Source organism: Panthera leo, chromosome A1 (assembly GCF_018350215.1).
Source record: "Panthera leo isolate Ple1 chromosome A1, P.leo_Ple1_pat1.1, whole genome shotgun sequence".
In the NCBI taxonomy this organism is placed as follows: domain Eukaryota; kingdom Metazoa; phylum Chordata; class Mammalia; order Carnivora; family Felidae; genus Panthera; species Panthera leo.
The window spans coordinates 62,917,342-62,933,263 of record NC_056679.1 but is presented as its reverse complement, the minus strand read 5'-3'; the positions used below and the strand labels follow the sequence as shown (position 1 = coordinate 62,933,263).

Sequence of the window (15,922 nt, the reverse complement as noted above, 5' to 3'; positions counted from 1 at the left end):
TTTCATTAGCATTTCATTTACACTTTTCAGCTTTAAATCACAAGTTGAAATCAATTATTCAGTGACACATATTAAATTAGAATCACAAGGCTGTTCTAATAGCACAAATTCCCGTGAACATTACACATCATAGAAACTAAATGCCCACATATCTTAATACAAAAATATTAACACAATATGTTTGATTCTCTTAGGCCTTTCTGTACTTAATTTTATACCCTTCCTCATTTTAATGAATCTTATTTGTTAAATAAACAATGATATTATCCCAAGCAATTTGGAGGATAGCTTCTCAATTGGTTATTACTGCATAATGACCAGGGACATTTGAGAGAATATTCTCTGGACTCTTTTTCATGACACTGATGAGATACCCTGAGTCCTGTTTATAGGCATAGCCCTAGTAGCCTCAGCAGTCTATTTTTCAGTTTTAATCATGGAAATCTGAAATTCCCACCGATGATGCTACATTATTTGATTAGGCTCTACCATTTCTTTGGCTCTTAATATTTAAATGGCCTTCTTTGCCAATTATGAAGATATTCAATACTGGGGGGATCCCGGATTTGTTTCATATTCTTTGTATCTCTTTGGGGCCATATAACTTTTGCAAATATAATAGTAATATCTGATTAAATTTTGAATATCTGTCATAGTTTTATCTATTTGGCCAAATCTTCAAAGATCCTTCTACTGTCAAAAAAGAATTTGAGACTTTCTATTTGTTTAAACAATATCAGAGTGGTGGTTCTATGACTTAACTGCCAAAATAATCGAGTACATGCATGTTGAATGGAATTAATCAGTGCTATTTGTTCAATCCTGTTTTTGAATATATAAATTATTAAATAAAGTGCCTTCTCTATAAACTTAGAACTATGTTTAAGAAGTGAGAATATAAAGAGTCCTTGTAAATTTTTAACTTCTCTAGTTGTAAATACTGTCATATTGGACCATAACTTCCCTTAAGCCCCAGCCTCCTAGATCCCCTTAGAAAAAGTAGTATCATTGATTTCTCATGACAATATATGGAACATAAGCACAACGGGGACACAGATCAGAGGTTTTGCAGCAGCAGGCTGTAGTAAAACCACACTGCCTATAGAATGGGCTATGACACAGGACCAACGGCAGGAGGAGATATGGGAAGTGAAGGGAGGAGGGACAGGTCAGGAAATGGTAAACAGTGTAGCCTTATTTCAACCCCACCCTCGTATCTTTATATATTCTAATGAAAACAGATTTAAAAATAGTATGTTCTTTGTTTTTGAGTTATTCCACCCTTCATATTACTAGAAAATTCATTACACAAATGATAAATCAAATGGCAAAAACAGCTCAAATGCATTCCTAAATCTTAAAAATATCTTTCTGACGTGAGACTTAGTATGAGCTAGTCAACTTTTCACAGTTTAAGGCAAAGAGGCAAGGGGTCACTACTAGTAAATCTCTTCCAAAAAGCCATTTCAAAAACACTACCAGGGGCGCCTGGGTGGCTCAGTCGTTTAAGCGGCCGACTTCAGCTCAGGTCATGATCTCGCGGTCCGTGAGTTTGAGCCCCGCGTCAGGCTCTGTGCTGACAGCTCGGAGCCTGGAGCCTGTTTCAGATTCTGTGTCTCCCTCTCTCTGACCCTCCCCCGTTCATGCTCTGTCTGTCTCTGTCTCAAAAATAAATAAACATTAAAAAAAATTTAAAAAAAACACTACCAAATTTGTTTGACTAATTTTTTTAATTTTTACTTGTTTTTTTACTTTTGCTTTATCTAGATCTCAAATAAGTTTATATATATAATATATAAATATTATATACAATGATAATATATATAATACATATAATAATTATATATAATATACATACACATATATATTATTATATATAATTATTATATATATATTATATATATAAATACCGAGCTGTACTGATAGCTCAGAGCCTGGGAGCCTGCTTTGCATTCTGTGTCTCTGTCTCTCTCTGACACTCCCCCACTCATGCTCTCTGTCTCTCAAAAATAAATAAATATTAAATAATTTTTTTTGTAAATAAAAAAATAAAGTGGTGATTTTCTAATGGGGAAAACTTATATACCCTAGACCACATTTATACACATAACTTAAAATAGAAAATTGAGCTTTTCTCAATTCATATGCTTTCCACCTTTGCTTTCAGTAAATCATTGTTTGGGTTTGAATTATCATGGTTCCAATTATATTTTGGTAAATGGTTTTGCTTGGAACAGGCTTCCAGAATACTCAAGTCAGTAACAATTAGTTTTGAGGGATATGCTTCTTTGTTTTTAATGACTTTTTTGATGTTAATTTACTTGAGTGGGGGTGGAGAGAGACAGAGACACAGAGTCTGAAACAGGCTCCAGGCTCTGAGCTGTCAGCACAGAGCCTGATGTAGGGCTCAAACTTATGAGACGTGAGATCATGACCTGAGCCAAAGTCGGACACCTAACCGACTGAGCCACCCAGGCACCCCAGTATGCTACCTTTTTTTAAAACCAGTATTTTCACTTTGTAGTTGTTTTTTGTCATTAATACCTGTGTTAACAGCATCCAATCATCTGATGATAGGGTGCAGCTGCAGGTATTAGCTTAGGAAACAGGACATTGATTTAGACTAGAATACGTGTTTCCTTATACAAAGAAAGTAAAATGCTAAGTGAACATGAGTCCATTACTCATGTCTGATGACTAAAGAGCTAAAAGTCAGGTGAAACTCTTACATTTCAATAAGACATTACTTCAAAAAGTATATCAGTTTCCATCAATAGGCAAGCAAATTTGTGTTTGGTAATTTCTCCTTTTCTTCCTTTCTTGACACATTTTCCTAAGCCAGTACCACTCTAAACTGCTACCGGCCATGTATTTAACAGTGCAATCAGTGGTTGTAGTGATACTTATTTGTAACACAGACCACTGTTTTTATGGTGCTCTCCTGATCTATATATTCAATACTTTACATGGGGTTTCTAAGGTTCACAAAATTATTTGAGACAATTTGATAATTGAAAGAAATCTGCATTGTCAAAGTGAAGAACTGGGCAAAATGTAAAAATAATTATAACAATTAGGGATAGGAAAAGAAAGAGAATAGAATGCTGTTAATTCTAATTAACAGAATTCTGCCTAATTCAGATTCCAGGCAAGAGAAATAGTCATTTATAGAATTATCTGGAAAATTACTTTTGTGCTTTAATTCATTCGGATGGTATAAGCTTTGGCCTTATTGCTGGTTCATATTATATACATATATATTATGATTAAATTCAATAAATACATATCTTAGTAAAATGACCTTTTTTTGACAGAAAGCCTTGTATTCTAGTTTTTTTTTTAAACTCAACTTCTCTTTATGGTTGTCACCGAATCCTGTTGTCTGCTGTAGTTTGAATTCAGGTGGTGAATGCTTAACTGTGTGGTTTTACTCAAGTATGAAATTAATAATGGAGCTGGGTTTGTTGTGTGGCCTGACTCACTTTCCACAACTTGAGGAGGTTTCAGAATTATGGCTTCTATTAACATTTCTTTGTCAGGGATTTATGCACCAATCAGATTTGCCCCCAACCTGAATCAATAGAAGTGAAGTAATACTTTTTGCTGTTCTTGATTTTGAAACCAAGAAGATACACTGGTCTCACCTTGTTGAATCATTTCAAACCTCCCATTGATTTTAATATGTCCAGCTTGATGGCCTGTGCATCTGATGTGATTATTACTACAGTGGTCAAGAGCTTGGAAAACAAAATAGAGCCACTGAAAGATACTTCACTAGGATGAAATTTATATCCTCAACTTCCAAGGAAAATTTTTTTACATTTCCCACGAAGCACAAGCTAATGTCTTTACTATGACTCATTTACTGTAGTGAAAACTTACGAGATTCAACCTGAAGGCAGGTCGGTACATTGATAGAAAAAAGCATTAGAGCAAACCATATATATCCTTTTGTGTTAAAAACTAGAGCGTTTTTATTTAAATATTACTTATGAGAAGTCTAAAATCTCGTGAGAAGTATACAACAACTGAATAAACACAGCAGGAGTAAGGAATAACATAATTCCAAAAAACAAACAAACAAACACATTGTCCATCTGACTTGTTTTACTTTAAAAAAAAATCCTCTCCTCTGTTGTATCCTTTGGAGTAGAGAAATACAGCTCAACAAATCTAGTTACCACAATTGTAGTGGGTTTTTATTGTTGTTGTTTTTGTTTTAGCTTATGTTTTCCCCAGTGAGAGCTTTTTCAGTAGGTTTTACTATTAAATCAGTTCAATGCAGAGCTCTTCCTTTACTGAGAAAGAAACATTTTGATTGAAGACCTATTTCAACCTTGAAAGGGTCAGTTAAATTTTACCCCAGCCAATGGCTTTATTGTCTGTGTTGCCTTAACTGTGTTTCAAATAATAGGGCCTCTGCTCTATTTTTAAATCTAGTACTTTCAAGCGTGTGTTGCTTCTGTTTCTCCTAAGAGGAAGGGTGCTGAAGGCAATTTTTAAAGTGATCTCAAAATCGTTTTTTACAAGGAAGAAAAATAAAAATGCATAAATATAAAACAAACCTTAGGCACCATCATTATTATTTTTACCTTATGAGAAACATAGTTTTCAGTTCTTTAAGAAAAAATAATTTTTTTAGAAAAATCTTGATACTTCATTTGTACTTTTACACAGAATTCAGTTGAGTATCATGTGTTACAATAAATGAAGGGAATAAAATATCTTAGACATGCATTGTAGCAAAATCTGTATTCTCTGCTTCCAAAATGTGTTTTTCATTGAATATGTTAACGCTACCAATAGTAGCATAAAAATTCTTCTCCCTCCTTTACCCCAGTTAATTTCTCCTGAATGCAAATATCTGAAATTCCACAAGTAAAGACTTTAATTACAAAACCTTTAATGTTTTCAATGTCACTGTAATTTTCCAAATTTTTGTTGAAAAGAAATTCTTCAGGGAAAAGTAATATTTTAAAAGTTACCATTTTCACTTATGTCAGAATTAACTTTGGATCCATTTCTAAGATTGATGTTGATCAACAAAAGAAAACCATGCCCAGTGGGGAGTGGGTAAGAAAGTAGGTGACTTGGGATGAAAAAGACCAACATTCCATTAGTAAATTTAACCAGTTGCATCCAGGAAACTTAAGGCTTTTAGAAGATTGAATGTTTACACAGAGGAAAGGTTTCCCCTTGCCCAGGTTGTAGACTAGGCTTCAGATTCAGTGTCAGATAGCATGTTTCTCAATCAAAAGCTATGTTGTACTACAACAGAAACCTCAGATTATTAATACTGGGGTGCCTGGTGGCTCAGCTGGTGAAGCATCCAACTCTTGATTTCAGTTCAGGTCATGATCTCAGGGGTTCGTGAGTTTGAGCCCTGCATTGGACTCCTCACACTGACAGTGCAGAGCTTGCTTGGAATTCTCTCTCCCTCTCTCTTAAAATAAACAAATAAACTTAAACAAAATAAATTAAAAAATTAACACCTGGTATTTTTTTCTAGCCATGAATATTCCCTACTCAGTTAGCAATGAATCTCCTATTTCCACTGGGAGAACCTATGAAAACTATGTCCTGTTCCATGCAGCTGATCCTAGCTGGAAAGGTCTAAGGAGATGTGCCTATGGTAGAAACACAACTTACAGGAATAGTCATGTCATGGCATTTCTTTCTTTCTTTCTTTCTTTCTTTCTTTCTTTCTTTCTTTCTTTCTTTCTTTCTTTTTATTGATTGATTGATTATGAAATTTATTGTCAAACTGGTTTCCACACAACACCCAGTGCTCATCCCAACAGATGCCCTCCTCAATACCCATCACCCACCCACCCTCAATGACATTTCTAATTGCTGGTGGTACTTGGATCTTTTCTCTACTTTTGACTCTGGATGATTTCATATATTTCCATGTATTCATTTATTTAAATAAATGAGTTTTTTTTATAAGTTTATAAATTTTGAGAGAGAGAGAAGCATGGGAGGGGCAGAGGGGGAGGGAGGGAAAGAGAATCCCAAGCAGGCTCCACACTGTCAGCACAGAGCCTGATGTGGGGCTCAAACTCATGAACCGTGAGATCATGACCTGAGCTGAAGCCAAGAGTAGGATGCTTAACCAACTGAGCCACCTGGGTGCCTGGCCATTCCTTTAAATACTATATTGTGCTGATGATTTCCAAGTTAAAGTCTCAGCCAAGACATCCTCATCTGATCTCCAAATTCACATGGGCAGACATGTCCGTTTGGTCCTCTAATAAGTATCTCCACATGAATATATCTAAAAGTGGACTACTGATTCATACTTCTATCCAACCTTTGTTTTCTCTCCCTTTTGTTGGGTTCCCCATCTGAGTAAATGCAGTAATTTTCAACAGTTTCTAATTATCTCAAACTTGGCACCTCTAAGTCAGTGGTGGTTCATTCACTTTCTCCATTCCTATCTCTGCTATATAATCCTTCAGCAGGTGCTAGTTAATCAAACAGCTCTACTTTTCACTGTTTCATTGTGATTGCCCAAATTGAGGCTGCCATAGTTTCACATCAGAGATGCTTCTACAGCCTTCCAACTGGCTTTCCCACTTCTACTCTGGTTTCCCTTAAAATCTAATTTTCACATGGTAAGAAATAACAAGTGTTGGTGAAGATGTGGAACACTGTTAGTGGGAATGTAAATTGGTACAGCCACTCTATAAAATAGTATGGAGGTTCCTCACAAATTAAAAACAGAAATATATATGATCCAGAAATTGTACTACTGGGTATCCACCCCCCCAATAAAACCAAACACTGATTTGAAAAAATCAATGCACCCTTATGTTCACTGAAGCATTATTTAGAACAGCCAAGATACAGAAACAACTTAAGTGTCCACTGATAGAATAATGCATATGGAAGATGTGACACACACACACACATATCTGCACACATATACAGAAATATCATGCAGCCACAAAAAAGGATGAGATCTTGCCATTTATAACAACATGGATGGATCCAGAGGGTATAATGCTGTGAAATAAGGCATAGAGAGAAAGACAAAAACTATATGATTTCACTTAAATGTGGAATCAAAAAAAAAAAGAATAAAGAGCAGAAACAGATCCATAAATACACAGAATAAACTGATGGTTGCCACGAGTGGAGGGCGATGGTGGGGATGGGCAAAATGGGTGAAAGAGAGTGGGAAATACAGGTTTTTTTTTTTTTTTTTAAAGTAAGCTCTACCCACAACGTGGGGACTGAACTCATGACCCTGAGATCAAGAGTTGCATTTTCTACTGACTGAGCCAGCCAAGTGCCCCCCAGGTTTCCAGTTATGGAATGAATAAGTAAGGGGAACAAAAGGTACAGCATAAGGAATATAGTCAATGGTACTATAATAGTATATGGTGACATGGTAGCAATACTTGTGGTGAGCATAGCATAATGTATAAACTTGTCAAATCTCTATGTTGTACACCTGAAACTAATATAACATTATGCGTCAACTATACTTAAAAATCTATTCTTCATATGGCAACCAGAGGGGTATTTTTATTCATTTTCCTTTTAAGTTAAATTATGTCATGATTTCTGCTGCACATAGAATCAGTATGACATCTCCCACTGTACCTAGAATCAAACCTTTACCTTGTTTTCTAAGATTCTACATTATTTTGCTACTGCCTCTTTCTCCATCTTCATCTTCCACCAAACCTCATCTCTCACTCACTCCTCCAGCCTCCCTGGCTTTTATTTGCAGTTCCTTGGACATTCCAAGTTTTCTCTCATCTCAGGAATTTGGTACACGTTCACTCTGTTTAGACTATAATTCACCCCACTTTTGAATAGCCGTTCTTTTTTCCCCCTCCCCCTCACCTTTTAGGTCTCAGAATAAATATCATCTATTCAGAGGAGTCCTGGCTGACCACTGCACACTTTGTCCATCCATTATTATCTACCCAAGCAAAATGTTTATTTCCTTCATCTTTCTACTAGGCAACAAATTGCAGGAGGTCACAGGGAAGAAGCTTTTCTTTTCACTGCTCTCACTCAGTGTTCATCATGACTAGTATTTGGGTATTGAATGGAATGAATGCCCAGTTTCTTCAACTGACCCAGCCTTCTTGAAGGCAGTCTGCTTGCCTCTCTGTATTTTTTTTAGAGCTTCTGCTGTTTTCATTTATTTTCCCTATTGCTTTCTGAACACTTTCTGCCCCTTGGGTTTCTGTACATTATCTTGAGTTTGTTCTCCAGCTTTGAATCCATGGGTGTCCATCTGATCAATTCATTTAAACTTATTTGTGAACTCTTTAAATGAAAGGCAATCTGTTGGACATGGCAGGACACAGAACTATAAGAAAAACAAAAGCCTATTCTTATGCCATTGACACATCTTTGGAAATAGGTATGAGGCAGAGAGAAAGGGAGGAAAGATAAGTAAACAAATAACAAATACATTTGAATAAAGAGACACAAGCATGTATAGAGAATTACACGGATTTCAAAATGCCTCACTATTATTTCTTACTGCTGATGTACTACTTAGCCCAAAGCCTTAATTTGCTGACTTTTCAGACCCAACAGCATGCTTTTTATATGCTCTGGAATTTGTCATGATATTAGAACTGAATATAATAGACTTTTTTGTTACTTGCATACATTTTTATACATTTATAAACTTATATATTTCTGTGCATTTGTTCAACCCACAATTACTTTGATGAAAACAAAAGATTTAGAGTAGCTTGTGTTATAATTATAATAACAGAAAATTCAACTGATTACAGCATACTATTAAATATGGCACAACCAGATTCACCACCTCGAAATGCTGATGTTACCCAGAAGATATACCTTTGACACTCATGCATATCAGCAGCAACAATGTAAGTTTTCACTGAAGTATTCTACTCACTCTCTTCTTCTTTTTTTAATGCTTATATTTGAGAGAGAAACAAGGTGCAAGTGGGGGAGGGGTCGAGAGAGAGGGAGACATAGAATCTGAAGCAGGCTACAGGCTACAAGCTCTAGGAACAGAGCTGTATGCGGGGCTTGAACTTGCAAACCACAAACCATGACCTAAGCCAAACTCGGATGCTTAACTGACTGAGCCACCCAGGTGCCCCCTACCCACTTTCTTATAAGTAAAATTTCATTAAGGTTTTAGAATTCACAAGTGAGGTAACTGCTCACTTGAATGTATAGAAAAGTTTATTCAAACTTATAGAAATGTTTAGAAAAGGTTAAACCAAAACTATCATAGTCAATATAATTTTTTTTTCATTCTTTATAAGGATAGTAGTTCAGCAATATAAAAATTCATCATCACTTCACATTGGTCTTTTTGATTATTCAAACGAATCTGCAAGGAAACCAGCTAGAGTGTTCATGTCCATCAAACCTTGTATCCAAATTCAATGAGCCAGTGGTTATTAAAAACTCACGGAAGCTTATCTGCATAGCAACCTCACTCCAGCAAAAACTAAAAACACAAATAAAAACAAGGCAGAAAAAGCTGAAAGAATAAAATTGTAAGCATTTGAATTTTGCAGTATCAGATTCACTTTAATAGTAAAAGATGAATGCTTTGTTTAAATCTATTCAGGTAGATAGAAAGTTTTTCTAATCACTAACAAATTAATGGCTAGTATTTTGTGTCTGGTGTCTGGTCAATTTAACATTGGTAAGGTGAGTCAAGTTTATTTAGCCAGCCATCAAGTATGCATAAAACACACAGAAGAGTTTCCAAAGTTGCATAAGAATGGTGATCAATTCTCAGAGTAATTTATCAGCTTAAATATATTGATATTTTAATTTTCAATTCATGTGTTTGGTAGAACTAGCATTCACTTGCTAATGTGAATGGAACTCATATGGGATGGTATTGACTAAGAGAGGCATGAAGGAGAAATTGTATACTTTATCAAAACAAAATATTATGAACAAAACTTCCCTGAATAAACCCAGTTTCCTGCCACCAAGGAACATAACACTCTTTTCAGAAGGTTGTGAATGAGTTGACTAAAATTCAGACTCTTTTAAAAAACCAACACCATAGACTGCCATCAATACAGTCACCTCTATTTGGATACATTTTTTTCTTTCTGCCCAATGTTCTGTGTTGTACACAAGAACATTAATTAATCAGATGGCGTTGCAACAAATTCATTTGAGAATAACTGACATTGAGATTGAGAATAAATCTCTTTTCTTTCCTTTTTTTCCTAAAGGACAGTATGAGTCCTAGACTGAACCAAATATAACCTAGTCCTTATGCTGGAGGAACACTCATCACATTTTACAGAATTACCTGAAATACAGCTCATCACTGTACACTGATTTAACATTTTGATAAAACTAAATTCCCAGAATAAAAGGGTGTTTAGAACTAGTGAACACCAAATTTGACCATTTTGAAGTTAATGGAACATAATGCAATTGTATTATTGTTGTCTTAAAATGTTATTGAGATATTTCATACACTTAATGAAGAAAATTGAGAAATTTCATAAAAAAAACCATTTTTCTGAGATTTTAATGCATAGTTATGATAAATGATTCGAGGTATAGTATTTTATTATGGAAAATAGGTGTCAATATCGTTATTACTTCACTTTCCAGGATACATTATGAGCTCGTTGTAATATAATTTAGTTTAGTAGAGTGCACCAGCAAAACAAGTATTCTGTTACAACACAACTAATCTTTGTAACAGCTGCACATTTACCATCCTCAGCTGCTCCAGTTACAACAATCATCCTTTTAACAGCCTGACACCTGTCTCTTATTATATTTGAGAGCAATTGTTAATTTCCTTAAATTTTCCATCCCTTTTAGTGTCTTTGCCTTGCTTTATTTCTCTGATGCACATTTACATGGTCTATTATATTAATTCCCTCATTTAATCTTGAAAACCTAAAATTATTAGGAAGTTAATTGTGCAGGGATCAGAGGTTTTTCTCACTTACAGCATAACTCTGTTAAATGACACAGTTTGTTCCAGCTTCTTGCTGACACTGCAAGGGATTGTCTAGAATGAAGAGTTCAATTACTTTCACAGTGCTAATCATATATCATTATGTAGAAGCATGAATCCTTAATTCTCAAGCCAGGGCCCGAAGCAGCATAGCAGCAATAAAGGACACATTCCAAATTCCTCTGTCCACTGCAGCATGCAGGTAATAACCAAAGAATAAAATAATTGTGTCTACTTGGCTATGCTCTTTATTAATTTGAATATTTGATGCCCACAATGAATCATGTTCCATTAATTTTTATTCACCCACACAAGATTTTTGTCAGAATTGATTTGGAATGCATTGTGCAAGGCCAAACACATATTTACACTCTTTTTTGAGAACTTTTCCTCCAGAATTTAAGAAATGTAACTTTTCAAGGTACAATTAAAAGTTTGTAAAAAAAAACACTGAACCAAGTCTTGCAGGCAAATAATTTCTCAGCTTTCACAAAGCCTGATTGCTCCTTCTCCCCCCACAATCTTGGACACATAGGTTAATGTGTAACCTACACTATTCTCTTATTCAGTTTTCCCAAGGTCAACAAAGAAATGGAATTGGAGTGAAGAATATTTTGTTTGTTTCAGAGGCAGGAAAATGGCTTATGAAATCTCAGAGCAGGGTGTAACCTCATTAAGATAAATGTAAAAATAACTCACCAATCACAAGTTATGGAAACAGGAAATCGATGCCTGTGTTTTGTAACAAAGGCACTCTTACATTTCTGGCATTAGAAACATTTCTGTTACCATTTTCTTTCCTCTTCTTCCCTCTCCTCTCTGTTGGCCTGGGCAGGAAACTCTGGCTCCTTCTGTTAATGTTTCCTGCAGCCAGTTTGCTCTGTCACCTGCTCAGCTGCGGCCAGAGAAGGCTGATACATCTCCCCCCTTTACTCAGATGAGTAACTTGCAAATCTGAAGAGTTATAATCAAGCTTGCTCTTTGGAAGAGAAACAGGGATAGCACAGTCCTTACTGTTCAACTTTTTTTTTTCTTGCTAAAGCTGCTCAGGGTCTACTACCTATGTTATACTCTCTGTTTTTAGGCTACATGAAACTGTAAGAGTATTAGAAATGTTCTATAGTTGCAAACACATCTATTTACTTACAGAAAACTCCAAAAAGAGTTTTCTAATGTAATTGCTTCAATCAAGTAGCAAGGTTGGCAAATAGTTTCAGTTTCATTTTTTTTATTTGCTTGATTTTCTCCAAAATCGAAAGGAAAAAGTTATTTTCCTTTTTATTCTTCCTCCCTCTCTACCTCTTTCCTTTGTTTCTCCCTTCCTTCCTTCCTTCCTTCCTTCCTTCCTTCCTTCCTTCCTTTTCTTTTTGGTAAAAGGGTCAGTTTTGTGCCCTTTTGTATTTCATGTACCTAGGTCCTAATGCTAGACTTTAGTCAGTATTCAGTTAACATTTTTTCTGTGACTTTTATAAATCACCTGTAAATTTAATATTCAATATATTATCTATATTTAAAATGTATCCTGTTTTCCAAAAGTTGAACCTATACATTCAAGATCTTTCCTGTTGTTCAGTACCTTATATAGCATAATGATGAAACTAAACAGGTACTCTGCTTCATATAATTGAAAACTAGTACTTTTTGCAAAATTCATTTCTATAGAGATAGCAGATACTTTTGGGGGTTACCTGGTAATCTTTTGCCTTTGTTACATAATTCACTTTACGGTGAACACAGCTTAAAAATATTACTGTATTACTCTGTAGATATTTAATAGTATTATAGTTTCTCCAGGTTTTGATAGAACATATGACCAAACTGGGTTGAATGCAATGAGACTGGGAACAGCCTGGAATTGGAGAGTTGTTAACTGTAATTAATCATTAATTGACTTATGTATACTTGGAATAGGTCAAAGTAGTTATGATTACTTACCCTGGTTACACTTTAAAATGGTACTGAGATCTTTAAAAAAATAAAAACCAATATCAGCCCAATGGAATCTGAGGTGGGGCCTGGGAACCTGTATTTTAAAAAGCTTCACAAGTGGTTCTGATGCAAAGTGAATGTGGGAATCCTTGAGCTTGAGTTTTAGTAACATTAATGAAAGAAAATCAGCGTGGGGCCACTTTGAGTACTTCAACTATTGATCCCTATTTACTCCTAAGCCTCTTACTATTCTTTTTATTTGCTTTTGCACTTGCATATTTATGAAAATATTAAAAGTTTGGGTTGGATGAATAATCTGACCAAATCAATATTTGCTCCCATACATTATCTGGGGCTTAGCTACTCTCTTGATATTTTAGTAGGTATTTCAAATTAGCCTTCTTAAATATTTTATCTCATCTGAAAAACTGCCATTCTGAAATTTACTACGAAAAACCTATTTACATTTGTATGTATTTTATTGTCACTAAATTATACAGTTTTACTGTTTGAAATAATGCTTAGGTTTGTTTTCCCAACAATCATCTCCTTCAAACTCAGACATCCCTTTAATTCTAATACAACAGGATTTTGGAATCATGCTCAGTTTATAATTTTAGAGACTGATTATTAATGGTCATTAATATATATTGTTGGGTACTATTCCAGTTTATTTTTTTCTGATTTTAAAATAAAATCAATTCTTACATAAAAATGCTAAGTTTTGTAATTTTAAATTTTGTTCATGTAAATATAGTCACAAATCAGAATACATTCTTAGTTCATGTATCTTAATTGTTTAAATAGTCACATTAAATACATTCATTCTTATTTTTTTCTAATCCTCAAGAATTTTTTCCTTGGTGTGACAAATCCCATCCTTTTTGTTTTCCAGATTCTGTTTTGTTTTGTTTCTTTCATTCACTATACTTTATGAGTGGCCAGTGGCTGGCACATGTAGCATAGATTGATTAATTCTTCCTGCATAACAAATTGCCCAAAAATTCCGTGGCTTGAAACAATAATCATTTGTAACTGTTTTTGCCTCTCCGAAAGTTGGTGGAAGTTCAGTTTGTAGCTTTACTTCTCACTCTGTGCAGGACTATGGGATGCCTGGGGTAGCTCTGCTACAGGCTGTGGGGACCAGGATGGTTCCCTTTCTTGTATCTGTTATCTTTCTCCTGGGACCAGAGCACTACCTGTGGTATGTTCTCATGAGAATGGCAGGGATCTGAGAGAGCAAGTGGAAACACAAGGAGGATATTAAAGTCTTGTCTCAGAAACTTCATACTTCTACTTACATGCCATTGACCAAAATGGGATACAAGCCAACCCCAAGTCAAGTGATGGAGAAGTCCACTCTGCCTTCCTTCAGGCCACACAAAGGTATGGATGCAAAAAGAGGGTTGGAATTGAGATCAATAAGTCAATCTATGACATAGCAATACTCCTCATTCTTGTGCTCAGAGCAGATATCATTGACCTGTTAAATCACTCATTCCTACTGAGCTAAGATTGGCCTCAGAATTCTTCTCAAGTCAGTGTTTTATGAAGCTATGCTAAATTGCAGTAATAAGCAGAATGCCGTTTTCCTTATCTGGTGTTCACTTTCTTCATGTTTAATCATTTCTTTCTCCTTTGTATTATTTCAAAATTAATACTTGGTCTAAACTGTATGACTGGTATAAAGGTATAAAGTATTGAACTTTAAGAAAAAAATTATTTAACTAATAGTTAATATTTGCCTTCTATTAAGACAGGATTGCAGAGAAAGATGACACTTTTCTGCTCTCTTAAGGTTATGAGTGGCCGTTGACCTATGTTCTGAATGAAATATGAACAAAATGACGCATATTTTCCAGGATGAATCCTTTCATTCTGAGATTCATCAGTTCTTTCACCCTTTGCCAGTTGTCGTAGGAGCAAATACTGACATGGAGGTGTGATACTGAACCATTGCATAGGAGACAGATCCTCTTAAACATCGGCCAGACCCACTGCCTACTTGCTTATAAGGAATAAAACTTTTTTAAGCCTCTGAGATTTGGAGATTTTCTGTTACCCCAGAACTTGACCTATCATGAACAGTGTTTTCCCCAAACTGAAGCTGAAGTTAAATAATGAATGTAATTCACTAGAGCCAATTTAATGTCTTATATGAACAAAAACAATGTAGTCTTATAGATGGAGGAAATAAAGATTGAAGTAGGCAAATTAAGTGATTTTTAATATTTCTTAGTTCTTTCTTTTATTACTGGTTGCAATTAAAATTGATACCCTTTGGAAGAGCTCTCATGCTGTTCACTGTAAATGGCAAAACAGGAGAAAATAAAAGCAGAGAAAAGGAATGGCATAAAAATGCCAGGCAAAGGGGCAATCCTTAGCAAGTTTTCCTATTCTGCTGTCACTCATACATGACTGAGCTGAAGTTTGAATACAGAGGTATTAATTAGGAAGGAATCTTTGGAAAAGTTGCCATTCAGTCTTTGTTTTAAGTCAGGCTAGTCTTGGATTGAAATTTAAGATGCTGTTCTTTCAACAATTCCGCATTGATTTATCCCTTTGCCTGTCCTGCAAAATTGATTTTTTGACATTTTGGTATCTTGGAAAGTACACAGTTAGACTTTGATATACTTATGGGTAGAGACAGCAACTTTTTTGGCATCTGGCAAAGAAGTCTCCTAATTCATGACATATTCAGTAACAGTCCTTGATTCATAGAGGATCCACCAGTTCCTTGAGAAAGAACTTGAACACTATATATAATTGGGATTCATATATATATATATATATATATATATATATATATATATATATATATATGGAGAGAGAGAGAGAGAGAGAGAGAGAGAGAGAGAGAGAGAGAGGGAGATTGATTGATATATATATAAAGAGATTGATAGACTGCTATATCTGAAGGTAAGGATAGACATGAAGGGTTCCTGACAGAGAGTTACCATGAATGAAAAAGGGGTCCGACAAGTGAGGCCAGACTGAATAAGTAGGGATGAATGTCAGGTGTGGTAAAGGTTCTTC

The 15,922-nt window shown here is 35.2% G+C and overlaps 1 long non-coding RNA gene across 1 annotated transcript in view; it reads right to left on the bottom strand.

Annotated features, from left to right (window-relative positions):
* LOC122214168 overlaps positions 1 to 14,266 on the bottom strand; it is a 41,231-nt gene extending 26,965 nt beyond the window's left edge. Inside the window, exon 1 of the long non-coding RNA XR_006199769.1 lies at positions 14,188 to 14,266. This is a non-coding gene — a long non-coding RNA (uncharacterized LOC122214168). The remainder of the gene's footprint in view (positions 1 to 14,187) is intronic.
* Between the last annotated feature and the right edge of the window lie 1,656 nt (positions 14,267 to 15,922).